The following is a 15,000-nucleotide window of genomic DNA, read 5'->3' on the forward strand; positions in this document are numbered from 1 at the left end:
GAGGTCTATGCATGTGAGAGGCTGAAAGCAAGGTCGACTCGGAGCGGTCTATGCATCGGGCGCGCTTGGGGCGACTACCAGTGCCAACCACTTATCCCGCGACGCGTCCGACAAAGAGAACGTTCCAAGGCGGCAGAGGAGGTTACCAGCCGAAGGATGCAGTAGCAATAACAGGTATAGTTCCGCGGCGGCCGAGAAGACTCACCGCATAGGAATCGGGATGCGAGGCGAGGGATGCGGCGGGAAGGCCCCGACGGCTAAACGGAAGAGGCTGCAGGGCCGCCTCGGAATGGTCCAAGCATCGGATGCGATTGGGACGACTACCAGTGCCAACCCCTTATCCCGCGATGCGTCCGATACACAGATAGTTCCAAGGCGGCCGAGGAGCCTCACCGCATATCAATCGGGGTGCGAGGCGAGGGATGGGGCGGGAAGGCCCCAACGGCTAGACGGAAGAGGCTTCAGGGCCACCTCGGAATGGTCCAAGCATCGGACGCGCTTGGGGCGACTGCCAGTGCCAACCCCTTATCCCGCGATGCGTCCGATACACAGATGGTTCCAAGGCGGCCGAGGAGCCTCACCGCATAGCAATCGGGGGTGCGAGGCGAGGGATGGGGCGGGAAGGCCCCAACGGCTAGACGGAAGAGGCTTCAGGGCCGCCTAGGAATGGTCCAAGCATCGGACACGCTTGGGGCGACTACCAGTGACAGCCCCCTATCCCGCGATGCGTCCGATACGAAGATGGTTCCAAGGCGGCCGAGGAGCCTCACCGCATAGCAATCGGGGCGCGAGGTGGGGGATGCGGCGAGATGGCCCCAACGGCTAGACGGAAGAGGCCACAGGGCCGCGTCGGAATAGTCCAAGCATCGGACGCGCTTGGGGCGACTACCAGTGACAACCCCTTATCCCGCGATGCGTCCGATACGAAGATAGTTCCAAGGCGGCCGAGGAGCCTCACCGCATAGCAATCGGGGTGCGAGGTGGGGGATGCGGCGAGATGGCCCCAACGGCTAGACGGAAGAGGCTGCAGGGCCGCCTCGGAATAGTCCAAGCATCGGACGCGCTTGGGGCCACTACCAGTGACAACCCCTTATCCCGCGATGCGTCCGATACGAAGATAGTTCCAAGGCGGCCGAAGAGCCTCACCGCATAGCAATCGGGGTGCGAGGTGGGGGATGCGGCGAGATGGCCCCAACGGCTAGACGGAAGAGGCCACAGGGCCGCCTCGGAATAGTCCAAGCATCGGACGCGCTTGGGGCGACTACCAGTGACAACCCCTTATCCCGCGATGCGTCCGATACGAAGATAGTTCCCAGGCGGCCGAGGAGCCTCACCGCATAGCAATCGGGGTGCGAGGCGAGGGATGCGGCGAGATGGCCCCAAAGGCTAGACGGAAGAGGCTGCAGGGCTGCCTCGGAATAGACCAAGCATCGGACGCGCTTGGGGCGACTACCACTGCCAACCCCTTATCCCGCGATGCGTCCGATACACAGATAGTTCCGAGGCGGCCGAGGAGGTGGGGGATGCAGCGAGATGGCCCCAACGGCTAGACGGAAGAGGCTGCAGGGCCGCCTCGGAATAGTCCAAGCATCGGACGCGCTTGGGGCGACTACCAGTGACAACCCCTTATCCCGCGATGCGTCCGATACACAGATAGTTCCGAGGCGGCCAAGGAGCCTCACCGCATAGCAATCGTGGTGCGAGGTGGGGGATGCGGCGAGATGGCCCCAACGGCTAGACGGAAGAGGCTGCAGGGCCGCCTCGGAATGGTCCAAGCATCGGATGCGCTTGGGGCGACTACCACTGCCAACCCCTTATCCCGCGATGCGTCCGATACACAGATAGTTCCAAGGCGGCCGAGGAGCCTCACAGCATAGCAATCGGGGTGCGAGGCGAGGGATGCGGCGAGAAAGCCCCAACGGCTAGAGGGAAGAGGCTTCAGGTCCGCCTCGGAATGGTCCAAGCATCGGACGCGCTTGGGGCGACTACCAGTGACAACCCCTTATCCCGCGACGCGTCCGATACACAGATAGTTCCAAGGCGGCCGAGGAGCCTCACCGCATAGCAATCGGGGTGCGAGGCGAGGGATGCGGCGAGAAGGACCCAACGGCTACACGGAAGAGGCTTCGGGGCCGCCTCGGAATGGTCCAAGCATCGGACGCGCTTGGGGCGACTACCAGTGACAACCCCTTATCCCGCGACGCGTCCGATACACAGATAGTTCCAAGGCGGCCGAGGAGCCTCACCGCATAGCAATCGGGGTGCGAGGCGAGGGATGCGGCGAGAAGGACCCAACGGCTACACGGAAGAGGCTTCGGGGCCGCCTCGGAATGGTCCAAGCATCGGACGCGCTTGGGGCGACTACCAGTGACAACCCCTTATCCCGCGACGCGTCCGATACACAGATAGTTCCAAGGCGGCCGAGGAGCCTCACCGCATAGCAATCGGGGTGCGAGGCGAGGGATGCGGCGAGAAGGACCCAACGGCTAGACGGAAGAGGCTTCGGGTCCGCCTCGGAATGGTCCAAGCATCGGACGCGCTTGGGGCGACTACCAGTGACAACCCCTTATCCCGCGACGCGTCCGATACACAGATAGTTCCAAGGCGGCCGAGGAGCCTCACCGCATAGCAATCGGGGTGCGAGGCGAGGGATGCGGCGAGAAGGACCCAACGGCTAGACGGAAGAGGCTTCGGGTCCGCCTCGGAATGGTCCAAGCATCGGACGCGCTTGGGGCGACTACCAGTGACAACCCCTTATCCCGCGACGCGTCCGATACACAGATAGTTCCGAGGCGGCCGAGGAGCCTCACCGCATAGCAATCGGGGTGCGAGGCGAAGGATGCGGCGAGAAGGACCCAACGGCTAGACGGAAGAGGCTTCGGGTCCGCCTCGGAATGGTCCAAGCATCGGACGCGCTTGGGGCGACTACCAGTGACAACCCCTTATCCCGCGACGCGTCCGATACACAGATAGTTCCAAGGCGGCCGAGGAGCCTCACCGCATAGCAATCGGGGTGCGAGGCGAGGGATGCGGCGAGAAGGACCCAACGGCTAGACGGAAGAGGCTTCAGGGCCGCCTCGGAATGGTCCAAGCATCGAACGCGCTTGGGGCGACTACCAGTGACAACCCCTTATCCCGCGACGCGTCCGATACACAGATAGTTCCGAGGCGGCCGAGGAGCCTCACCGCATAGCAATCGGGGTGCGAGGCGAGGGATGCGGCGAGAAGGACCCAACGGCTAGATGGAAGAGGCTTCAGGGCCGCCTCGGAATGGTCCAAGCATCGGACGCGCTTGGGGCGACTACCAGTGACAACCCCTTATCCCGCGACGCGTCCGATACACAGATAGTTCCGAGGCGGCCGAGGAGCCTCACCGCATAGCAATCGGGGTGCGAGGCGAGGGATGCGGCGAGAAGGACCCAACGGCTAGACGGAAGAGGCTTCAGGGCCGCCTCGGAATGGTCCAAGCATCGGACGCGCTTGGGGCGACTACCAATGACAACCCCTTATCCCGCGACGCGTCCGATACACAGATAGTTCCGAGGCGGCCGAGGAGCCTCACCGCATAGCAATCGGGGTGCGAGGCGAGGGATGCGGCGAGAAGGACCCAACGGCTAGACGGAAGAGGCTTCAGGGCCGCCTCGGAATGGTCCAAGCATCGGACGCGCTTGGGGCGACTACCAATGACAACCCCTTATCCCGCGACGCGTCCGATACACAGATAGTTCCGAGGCGGCCGAGGAGCCTCACCGCATAGCAATCGGGGTGCGAGGCGAGGGATGCGGCGAGAAGGACCCAACGGCTAGACGGAAGAGGCTTCAGGGCCGCCTCGGAATGGTCCAAGCATCGGACGCGCTTGGGGCGACTACCAGTGACAACCCCTTATCCCGCGACGCGTCCGATACACAGATAGTTCCGAGGCGGCCGAGGAGCCTCACCGCATAGCAATCGGGGTGCGAGGCGAGGGATGCGGCGAGAAGGACCCAACGGCTAGACGGAAGAGGCTTCAGGGCCGCCTCGGAATGGTCCAAGCATCGGACGCGCTTGGGGCGACTACCGTTGCCAACCCCTTATCCCGCGATGCGTCTGATACACAGATAGTTCCGAGGCGGCCGAGGAGCCTCACCGCATAGCAATCGGGTTGCGAGGCAGATTATTGGGAAGGGAACCCCCTGGGATGCGGCTCAAGCAGTGCCCAAAGGGACTGGAATGCGGAATCACATCGAGAGACCCAAATGCTATACGAGGGCTCAAATCGAATTATCGATTTGGCCACGACATGGACGCATCGGAACGACTACCTTTGCCGAACCACTCGCAATTGCATCCATACCGAAACCAATAGACATTTCCGTTAGAGCCCTCGCATAGCATTCGGGAATCTCGCATGCCCCTCTAAATCGACCAATGCTGGCGCTCAATGAAAATCCGAGCGCTACCACCGTTCGAGCGCCAGCATTGGTCGAGTTAGAGGGGCACGGGGGAGAATGCTCCAGTCAACACCTCCCCTATATAAGTTATTTGTCCGATTCTCGCACAACCGTAGTCTGCCTCGTCGAATCAAACAACGGTCCCAGATTCCGACTTCCGTTCCGTAGAGACCCAAAAGCTAGATGGAGGCTCGCAAGAAAGAGAGTCGGCGCATAGCAATCGGGTTTCTCGAACGTTTAGGGACCGAGCTCACTTGCGGATAGGGCAAAATCCGCCAAGCAACCCAAAAGCTAGACGGGGGCTCGAATCGAATCGCCTAGGCGGCCACAACAACGACGTGTTGGATCGACTACCAGTGCCAAACCATTCAGCAAGACTAGTCTGTGTCGAGGCCGGATAGAGATTCTCAGAGAGCGCCCGCATAGCATTTAGGAGACCTGCCGCGTCCCTCACACTCGACAAATGGTGGTGCACGTTTATAAATCCGAGCGATCCCAACCCTTTCAAGCACCAACATCGGTCGAGATAGAGGGGCACGGAGGGGGCTGCGTGAGACAACACAGTCCCCTATATAAGTTATTTGTCCGATTCTCACACATCCGAAGAATGGTCATCAAATCGGACAACAGCCCAAACTTCCGACTTCCGTCCCAGAAAGCCCAAGAGCTATCTAAAACGTTCATGGCCGGAACTCGATCGCGGCTATACCAGTCCGCCAAGCAACCCAAAAGCTAGACTGGAGCTCTAGTCGAATCACCTCTGTGGCCATTGCAAGGACGTGTTGGAGCGACTACCATTGCCGAACCATTCCGCAGGTCGAGTCCATACCAAGGCCGCATAGAGATTCACGATGAGCTCCTGCATAGCAATCAGGAGACTTGCCGTGTCCATCACAATCGATAAATCCTGGTGCAAGATTTTTGCATCCGAGCGCTCCAACCAGTCGAGCACCAGCATCAATCGACATAAACGGGCACGGGGGGAGGATGCTCGAGAACACTACCTCCCCTATATAAGTTATTTGTCCGATTCTCAAGCAGCCGAAGTCTGGTCATCGAATCGGGTCAAAGACCACAACTTCCGACTTTACCCACAATGCAAGTCATCGAATCGAACATCGGCCCCCGAGTCGGACTCCATGCGTATGTCAGGTCATCGGACCCAAATTCCGCCTTCCTGCGCATGGCGGGCCATCAATATCAACTCGGTCATCGGACCCAAACTCCGCCTTTTTGCGTATGGCACGCCTTCAAATCGGTCATCGGACCCAAATTCCGCCTTCCTGTGCATGGCGGGCCATCAACATCAACTCGGTCATCGGACCCAAATTCCGCCTTTCTGCGCATGGCACGCCATCAACTCGGTCATCGGACCCAAATTCCGCCTTCCTGCGCATGGCAGGTCATCGGACACAAATTCAGACCTCGCCAATATGCCTACGTATCGAATCGGTCATCGGACCCAACTTCCGACTTCATCCATACTGTAGGGTCTTTGAGGTTGGCGCGGTGCGCTCAACCCAGGGAGTCGACCCATCGAAGCATACACCTCCCCTATATAAGCTATTTGTCCGATTCCCACACCTGTGTAGTTTGCACCTCTGACCAGGACATCGACCCCAACTTCCGAACTCGACTGCAACGACGGCACCAGCGCCTTGGTGCGCACCTTGCGACGCACAGTCCCAACATTCGCCTTCCTGCACATGGCAGGTCATCGGACCCAAATTCCGACCTCGCGAGTATGCCTACATATCGAATCGGTCATCGGACCCAACTTCCGACTTCATCCATACCGTAGGGTCTTTGAGGTTGGCGCGGTGCGCTCAACCCGGGGAGTCGACCCAACGAAGCATACACCTCCCCTATATAAGCTATTTGTCCGATTCCCACACCTGTGTAGTTTGCACCTCCGATCAAGACATCGACCCCAACTTCCGAACTCGCCTCCAACGACCGAACCAGCGCCTTGGTGCGCACCTTGCAACGCACAGTGCCAACATTCGCCTTCCTGCACGTGGCAGGTCATCGGACCCAAATTCCGACCTCGCGAGTATGCCTACATATCGAATCGGTCATCGGACCCAACTTCCGACTTCATCCATACCGTAGGGTCTTTGAGGTTGGCGCGGTGCGCTCAACCCGGGGAGTCGACCCAACGAAGCATACACCTCCCCTATATAAGCTATTTGTCCGATTCCCACACCTGTGTAGCTTGCACCTCCGATCAGGACATCGACCCCAACTTCCGAACTCGACTAAAAAGACCGCACCAGCGCCTTGGTGTGCACCTTGCAACGCACAGTGTCAACATTCGCCTTCCTGCACATGGCAGGTCATCGGACCCAAATTCCGACCTCATGAGCATACCTACTAATCGAATCGGTCATCGGACCCAACTTCCGACTTCATCCATACCGTAGGGTCTTTGAGGTTGGCGCGGTGCGCTCAACCTGGGGAGTCGACCCATCGAAGCATACACCTCCCCTATATAAGCTATTTGTCCGATTCCGACACCTGTGTAGTTTGCACCTCCGCTCAGGACATCGACCCCAACTTCCGAACTCGCCTGCAACGACCGAACCAGCGCCTTGGTGCGCACCAAAAGTGCGCACTTTTGGAGGGCACTTTTCTGCGCTCCAAAGGTGCGCACTTTTGGAGGGCACTTTTTGGAGGGCACTTTTCTGCGCTCCAAAGGTGCGCACTTTTGGAGGGCACTTTTTGGAGGGCACTTTTCTGCGCTCCAAAGGTGCGCACTTTTGGAGGGCACTTTTTGGAGGGCACTTTTCTGCGCTCCAAAGGTGCGCACTTTTGGAGGGCACTTTTTGGAGGGCACTTTTCTGCGCTCCAAAGGTGCGCACTTTTGGAGGGCACTTTTTGGAGGGCACTTTTCTGCGCTCCAAAGGTGCGCACTTTTGGAGGGCACTTTTTGGAGGGCACTTTTCTGCGCTCCAAAGGTGCGCACTTTTGGAGGGCACTTTTTGGAGGGCACTTTTCTGCGCTCCAAAGGTGCGCACTTTTGGAGGGCACTTTTTGGAGGGCACTTTTCTGCGCTCCAAAGGTGCGCACTTTTGGAGGGCACTTTTTGGAGGGCACTTTTCTGCGCTCCAAAGGTGCGCACTTTTGGAGGGCACTTTTGTGCACTCCAAAGGTGCGCACTTTTGGAGGGCACTTTTCCTGTGCTCCAAAGGTGCACACCTAGGTGAGCACCTTCGACCACACCTTGTAGCACACCAAACTCTGACTTTCGACTTCATCCGCAATGCAGGGTCTTTGAGGTTGGCGCAATGCGCACAACCAGGGGAGTCGACCCATCAAACCCAACACCTCCCCTATATAAGCTATTTGTCTGATTCTCATACATGCGTAGCCTGCAGGAGCAATTAGGACATCGACCCCAACTTTCGGCTTCTAAACGAAAACAAGGTCTTTGAGGTTGGTGTAATGCGAACAACTAGGGGAGTCAACCCATCAAACCCAACACCTCCCCTATATAAGCTATTTGTCTGATTCTCATACATGTGTAGTCTACAGGAGCAATTAGGACATCGACCCCAACTTTTGACTTCTTAACGAAAACAAGGTCTTTGAGGTTGACGTAATGCGCACAACCAGGGGAGTCGACCCATCAAACCCAACACCTCCCCTATATAAGCTATTTGTCCGATTCTCATACATGTGTAGCCTGCAGGAGCCATTAGGACATTGACCCCAACTTTTGACTTCTTAACGAAAACAAGGTCTTTGAGGTTGGCGTAATGCGCACAACCAAGGGAGTTGACCCATCAAACCCAACACCTCCCCTATATAAGCTATTTGTCTGATTCTCATACATGTGTAGCCTGCAACAACGATTAGGACATCCACCCCAACTTCTGAATTCGTCTGCGTTGACCGCACCAAAGGTGCACGCCTTGGTGCTCACCAAAATCCGACTTCCGACTTCTTCTGCTATGCGGGGTCTTTGAGGTTGGCGCAGTGCGCACAACCAGGGGAGTCAACCCACCGAATGCAACACCTCCCCTATATAAGCTATTTGTCTGATTCTCATACATGCGTAGACTGCAGCAATGATTAGGACATCCACCCCAACTTTTGACTTCTTAAACAAGACAGGGTCTTTGAAGTTGGTGCAGTGCACACAACCAGGGGAGTCGACCCATCAAACGCAACACCTCCCCTATATAAAGCTATTTGTCCGATTCTCATACGTGTAGTCTGCAGCAGCGATTAGGACATCGACCCCAACTTCCGAATTCGTTTGCATTGACCGCACCAAAGGTGCACGCCTTGGTGTGCACCCTGGAGTGCACTTTGGTGCTCACCTCGGTGCACACTTTGGTGTGCACCTCGGTGTGCACCAAAGGTGCGCACCTTGGAGCGCACCAAAGGTGTACACTTTGGAGCGCACCACATAGGGTCTTTGAGAGGTTGGCGCAGTGCGCACACCAAGGTGGGTGTTGAGGTGCGTGCCGAGGTGGGTGGGTGCTAGGGTGCGCTCCATGGTGGGTGCCAGGGTGGGTGCGTGCTAGGGTGGATTCCAAAGAGGGTCATAGGGTGGGTGCCAAGGTGGGTTGGTGATATAGTGGGTTCAAAGGTGGGTACTAGGGTGGGTTCCAAGGTGGGTCACAAGTTGGGTGCCAGGATGCGTGGGTGTTAGGTTGGGTGCCAAGGTGGGCTCCTGCGTGGGTGGGTGCTAGGGTGGGTTTCAAGGTGGACGCGAGGGCGGGTGCCAAGGTGGGTAACAAGTTGGGTGTTAGGATGGGTGAGTGCTAGAGTGGGTGCCAAGGTGGGTGGGTGCTAAGGTGGATGCCAAGGTGGTTCACAGGGTGGGTGGGTTCTAGGGTGAGTTCCAAGGTGGGTCACAGGTTCAGTGCTAGGGTGGGTGTCAAGGCGGGTGTCGAGGTGCCTGGGTGCTAGGCTGTGGATGCCAATGTGGGTCATAGGGTGGGTACTAGGGTGGGCTGCAATGTGGGTGCCAAGGTGGGTAACATGCTCGGTGGGTTCTAAATTGGGTGCCAGGGTGGGTGTGCACCCACCTTGCCCGAGGTGGGTGCCAAGGTGCCAGTGTGGGTGGGTGCTAAGGTGGATGCCAAGGTGGGTGAGAAGGTGGGTGATAGGTTGAGTGGTAGGATGGGTGGGTGCCAAGATGGGTCACAGGGTGGGTGCAAGGGTGGGTAGGTGCTAGGGTTGGTGTCAGGGTGGGTGGGTGCTAGGTTGGGTTCCAAGGTGGGTGCGAGGGTGAGTGTCAAGGTGGGTCACAGGTTAGGTGCTAGGATGGGTGAGTGCTAGGGTGCAAAGGTGCCAGGGTGGGTGCTAGGATGGGTCGATGCTAGGGTGAGTGGCAAGGTGGGTCCACAAGTGTCAAGGTGGGTGCCGAGGTGGGTGCCAAGTCGGCGACTGCTATGGTGGATGCCAAGGTGGGTCACGGGGTGGGTGCCAAGTTGCTAGGTTGGGTTCCAAGGTGGGTGCCAACGTGGGTGCTAGGGTGCGTGGGTTAAAGGGTGTGTCACAACGTGGGTGCCAGGATGGGTGCGCACCCACACTGGCCAAGACGGGTGCGGGTGCAAGGTTGGGTTCCAAGCCCGGTCACAGGCTGGGTGCTAGGATGGGTGGGTGCCAAGGTGGGCACCAGGGTGGGTGCACCCACCCTGGCCAAGGTGGGTCACGGGGTGGGTCCTAGGGTGGGTAACGGGGTGGGTACTAAGGTGCGTGCCAAGGTGGGTCATAGGGTGGGTGCCAAGGTGGGCACCAGGGTGGGTGTGCACCAACCCTAGCCAGGGTAGGTCACGGGGTGGTTGTCGGGGTGGGCGTCAAGGAGCCAAGGTGGGTGGCAAGTAGCCAAGTTGCGTGCCAAGGTGGGTGTCGGGGTGGGTGCCAAGGATCCAAGGTGGGTGCCAAGGAACCAAGGTGGGTGTCTGGGTGGGTGCCGAGGTGGGAGCCAGGGTGGGTCCCAAGGTGAGTGCAAAGGTGGGTGCCAGGGTCAAGGTGAGTGCCAATGTGGGTTCCAAGGTGCCAGGGTCAGGGTGAGTGCCAATGTGGGTTCAAAGGTGCTAAGTTGGGTGCGAGGTTGGGTGCGAGGGTGGGTGGGTGCCAAGGTGTGCTAGGTGGAAGCCCGGGTGGGTCGGCATCCCATGGGTGTCGAGTTGGGTGCCTGATGGGTGCTTCTTGTCAAGTTTTAGTCGTCGGGACTCATTTCGAGCCTTAGAGGTCGTTTCTTGTCCGGTTGCCCTGTCTTCGACCTGGGAACCCAATTTTGGTCCTCGGGTCCCATTTTTTTTTGTCTCGCATCCCACTTTTGGCCTGTGGCCTTTTCGGGGTCGATTCTCGTTTTGGGCATCAGAGCATGTTTCTTCTCCTAAAACCCAATATTTGTTTATTAAGTCTCGGAACACATTTTTGTTCTCGTGGACCCATCATGGGTCTTGGAACGCATTTGTGGTCCTTGGGTCCCATTTTGCATCCCGAAACTTGTGTTTTGGTGCTTGATCCCTATTTTGGGTGCCCACCTTGCACCAAGTGCGCACCCGGGGCAAACCGAGCGCCTTGGTGCACCGGGGCAAGATCGAGCGTGCACCCGAGGCGCCCCGAACATGCACCAAGGTGCACTCGACCCACATGTGAGCGCAGGTCGTTGCGCCCGAGGTGGTGTGTGGGCACCGCGTTGCAGACGGGACACTGCACGCACACGACGCCCCCTCCAGGTGCACGCACGTAGGCCGGGCCGGGTGCACACCCGACGCCCTAGCAAGGTGCGCGCACCCGGGCAGGGCTCACACTTGGCGAACGGGGCGCACTTCGCGAGGGAGGGTGTGCACCTCGACGGGGGTGGGTGGCCGGGGTGGATTCGCACGTGGGTCGCGGTTTGCTAAGTACACACTGCGACAAGCTCATAACGGGTGCGATCATACCAGCGTTAGTGCACCGGATCCCATCAGAACTCCGCAGTTAAGCGCGCTTGGGCCGGAGTAGTACTGGGATGGGTGACCTCCCGGGAAGTCCCGGTGTTGCACCCTTTTTTAGTTTTTCGCCGGGCGTCGCAATGCTATTTGAATAAACCTTTTGCCCGTTTGCGTTCTCGTCGGGGCCGGGCCGGGCCGGGGTGCGCTGCCCGCACTACCGCGCGCGCGGGGGCGACACCGAGCGCGCACCCGAGGCGCCCCGAGCACACAGGCCACGGTGCAACCCGGGCGTTGTGCGCGCACCCCGGTGCGCCCGAGGTGCTGCGCGCGCACCCAGGTGAAATCGGTGTGCACCTCGGCCAGTGCGCGCTCGGTCGAGTCGCGCACGTTGGCCAAGGTGCACGGTGATGTTTCTTACTCTAAGGTTCCGCACCAGACGCCCGGGACAGGTGAGCGAAGCTGGGCGGGGCCGGGTGCGCGGCCGGGGCAGGTGCACGCAGCTGGAGAGAGCTTTGGAGCACACTTCGGAGCGCACCAATGATGCGCTCCATTCAAAAGTTTCCTGAAAAGGCAAAAAAAGTTGAGATTATAGAATTTCCCACTTGAGAGATTGTAAAAAAAAAAAATTTAAAATGAAGGAAACGCGGGTGCCAAGGTGTGCGCAGCCCAGCCAAGGTGTGCGCACCAAGGCGCCCACCCTGGCGAAGGTGCACGCAAGGTGCGCACCCGAGGCAAACCGGACAATTAACCCAACTTTCGACTTCGCGCGCACCTTGGAGCGCACTTCGGAGCGCTCCTTGGTGCGCACCAATCTTGGGCACCTCGGAGTGCACCATGGCGCCCACCAAGGTGCGCACCCGGGGCAAACCGAGCTCCGACTTCGTGCGCACCTTGGAGCGCACGAAAGGTGCGCACCATGGCGCCCACCAAGGTGCGCAGCCCAGCCAAGGCGTGCGCATCAAGGTGCGCACCCTGGCGAAGGTGCGCACCCGGGGCAAACCGAGCTCCGACTTCGTGCGCACCTTGGAGCGCACAAAAGGTGCGCAACCCAGCCAAGGTGTGCGCACCCCGGTCAAACCGAGCTCCGAATCGTGCGCACCAGAGGTGCACGCCATCGTGCGCACCTTGGAGCACACTTCGGAGCCCTCCTTGGTGCGCGCCGATGTTGCGCACCTCGGAGCGCACCCGGGGAAAACAATGCAATTAACCCGACTTTCGACTTCGTGGGCACCTCGGAGCGCTCTCGGGTTCGCACCTCGGAGCACACCGAGGTGCGCACCTTTGATGCGCTGCCTTCACCAATTTCCAGAAAAGGCAAGAAAACATTGAGAAGGTGTGCGCACCGAGGTGCCCACCCTGGCGAAGGTGCACGCGAGGTGCGCACCCGGGGCAAACCGGGCTCCGACTTCGTGCACGCCGCACCTTGGAGCACACTTCGGAGCGCTCCTTGGTGCGCACCAGGGCGCGCAACCCAGCCGAGGTGCCCACCCCGGCGAAGGTGCACGCGAGGTGCGCACCCGGGGCAAACCGGGCTCCGACTTCGTGCACGCCATGGTGCCCACCGCGGCGAAGGTGCACGCGAGGTGCGCACCCGGGGCAAACCGGGCTCCGACTTCGTGCACGCCGCACCTTGGAGCACACTTCGGAGCGCTCCTTGGTGCGCACCATGGTGCCCACCAGGGCGCGCAACCCCGCCGAAGGTGCACGCGAGGTGCGCACCCGGGGCAAACCGGGCTCCGACTTCGTGCACGCCGCACCTTGGAGCACACTTCGGAGCGCTCCTTGGTGCGCACCATGGTGCCCACCAGGGCGCGCAACCCCGCCGAAGGTGCACGCGAGGTGCGCACCCGGGGCAAACCGGGCTCCGACTTCGTGCACGCCATGGTGCGCACCGCGGCGAAGGTGCGCACCCGGGGCAAACCGGGCTCCGACTTCGTGCACGCCGCACCTTGGAGCACACTTCGGAGCGCTCCTTGGTGCGCACCAGGGCGCGCAACCCAGCCGAGGTGCCCACCCCGGCGAAGGTGCACGCGAGGTGCGTACCCGGGGCAAACCGGGCTCCGACTTCGTGCACGCCGCACCTTGGAGCACACTTCGGAGCGCTCCTTGGTGCGCACCATGGTGCCCACCAGGCCGCGCAACCCAGCCAAGGTGTGCGCACCAAGGTGCACGCGAGGTGCGCACCCGGGGCAAACCGGGGTCCGACTTCGTGCACGCCGCACCTTGGAGCACACATCGGGGCGCTCCCGGGTTCGCACCGGCGTTGCGCACCGTGGTGGGCACCTCGGAGCACACCAAGGTGGGCAGCGAGGTGCGCACCTTTGATGCGATGCCTTCACTAATTTCCATAAAAGGCAAAAAAAAAACGAGATTTTAAAATTTCCGTTTTGAAAGATAGTGAGAAAAAGGGAATGCTGGTGCCATCTTGAGCCCGCCCTGGTGCGCAGCCCAGCCAAGGTGTGCGCACCAAGGTGCCCACCCTGGCGAAGGTGCGCGCCCGGGCAATTAACCCAACTTCCAACTTCGCGCGCGCCAGGGTGGGAGCGCACCCAACAACCGGGCCTGGGAAGAGCCAATGCGAGAAACCCCACCAAACGCTCTGACAAAAAAAGAGGGGGCGCTCCAGTAACCCCGCTTCGGAGCGCACCCTGGGCAAACCCAGCCAAGGTGCCCACCCCGGCCAAGGTGCAGGCGAGGTGCGCACCCGGGGCAAACCGGGCTCCGACAACGTGCACGCCGCACCTTGGAGCACACTTCGTAGCGCTCCCGGGTGCGCACCTCAGAGCACACCAAGGTGGGCAGCGAGGTGCGCACCTTTGATGCGCTGCCTTCACTAATTTCCAGAAAAGGCAAAAAAAAGAGGAGATTTTAAAATTTCCGTTTTGAAAGATAGTGAAAAAAACGGAACGCGCGTGCCATCTTGAGCCCGCCCTGGTGCGCAGCCCAGGTAAGGTGCCCACCCTGGCAAAGGTGCGCACCCGGGCAATTAACCCTACTTCCGACTTCGTGCACGCCAGGGTGGCAACCGGGCCTCGGAAGAGCCAATGCGAGAAACCCCACCAAACGCTCCGACAAAAAAAGAGGCGGCGCTCCAATAACCCCGCTTCGGAGCGCAGCCGGGGCAAACCCAGCCAAGGTGCCCACCCCGACGAAGGTGCACGCGAGGTGCGCACCCGGGGCAAACCGGGCTCCGACAACGTGCACGCAGCACCTTGGAGCACACTTCGAAGCACTCCCGGGTGCCCACCGGCGTTGCGCACCGTGGTGGGCAGCGAGGTGCGCACCTTTGATGCGCTGCCTTCACTAATTTCCAGAAAAAGGCAAAAAAAAATGAGATTTTAAAATTTCCGTTTTGAAAGATAGTGAAAAAAAAGGAACGCGGGTGCCATCTTGAGCCCGCCCTGGTGCGCAGCCCAGGCAAGGCATGCGCACCAAGGTGCCCACCCGAGGTGCACACCCGGGGCAAACCGGGCTCCGACTTCGTGCAGGCCGCACCTTGGAGCACACTTCGGAGCGCTCCTTGGTGCGCACCATGGTGCCCACCAGGGCGCGCAACCCAGCCAAGGTCTGCACACCAAGGTGCCCACCCCGGCGAAGGTGCACGCGAGGTGCGCACCCGGGGCAAACCGGGCTCCGACTTCGTGCACGCCATGGTGCCCACCGCGGCG

The 15,000-nt window shown here is 60.0% G+C and overlaps 1 non-coding gene across 1 annotated transcript; it reads left to right on the plus strand.

Moving 5' to 3' along the window:
- The first annotated feature begins 11,327 nt into the window (after positions 1-11,327).
- LOC131861128 (5S ribosomal RNA) lies at positions 11,328-11,446 on the plus strand. Its single transcript, XR_009360206.1, has one exon. It is a non-coding gene; the product is annotated as a 5S ribosomal RNA (ribosomal RNA).
- Positions 11,447-15,000: the final 3,554 nt, after the last annotated feature.

This window comes from Cryptomeria japonica, unplaced genomic scaffold (genome assembly GCF_030272615.1).
Source record: "Cryptomeria japonica unplaced genomic scaffold, Sugi_1.0 HiC_scaffold_24, whole genome shotgun sequence".
NCBI lineage: Eukaryota > Viridiplantae > Streptophyta > Pinopsida > Cupressales > Cupressaceae > Cryptomeria > Cryptomeria japonica.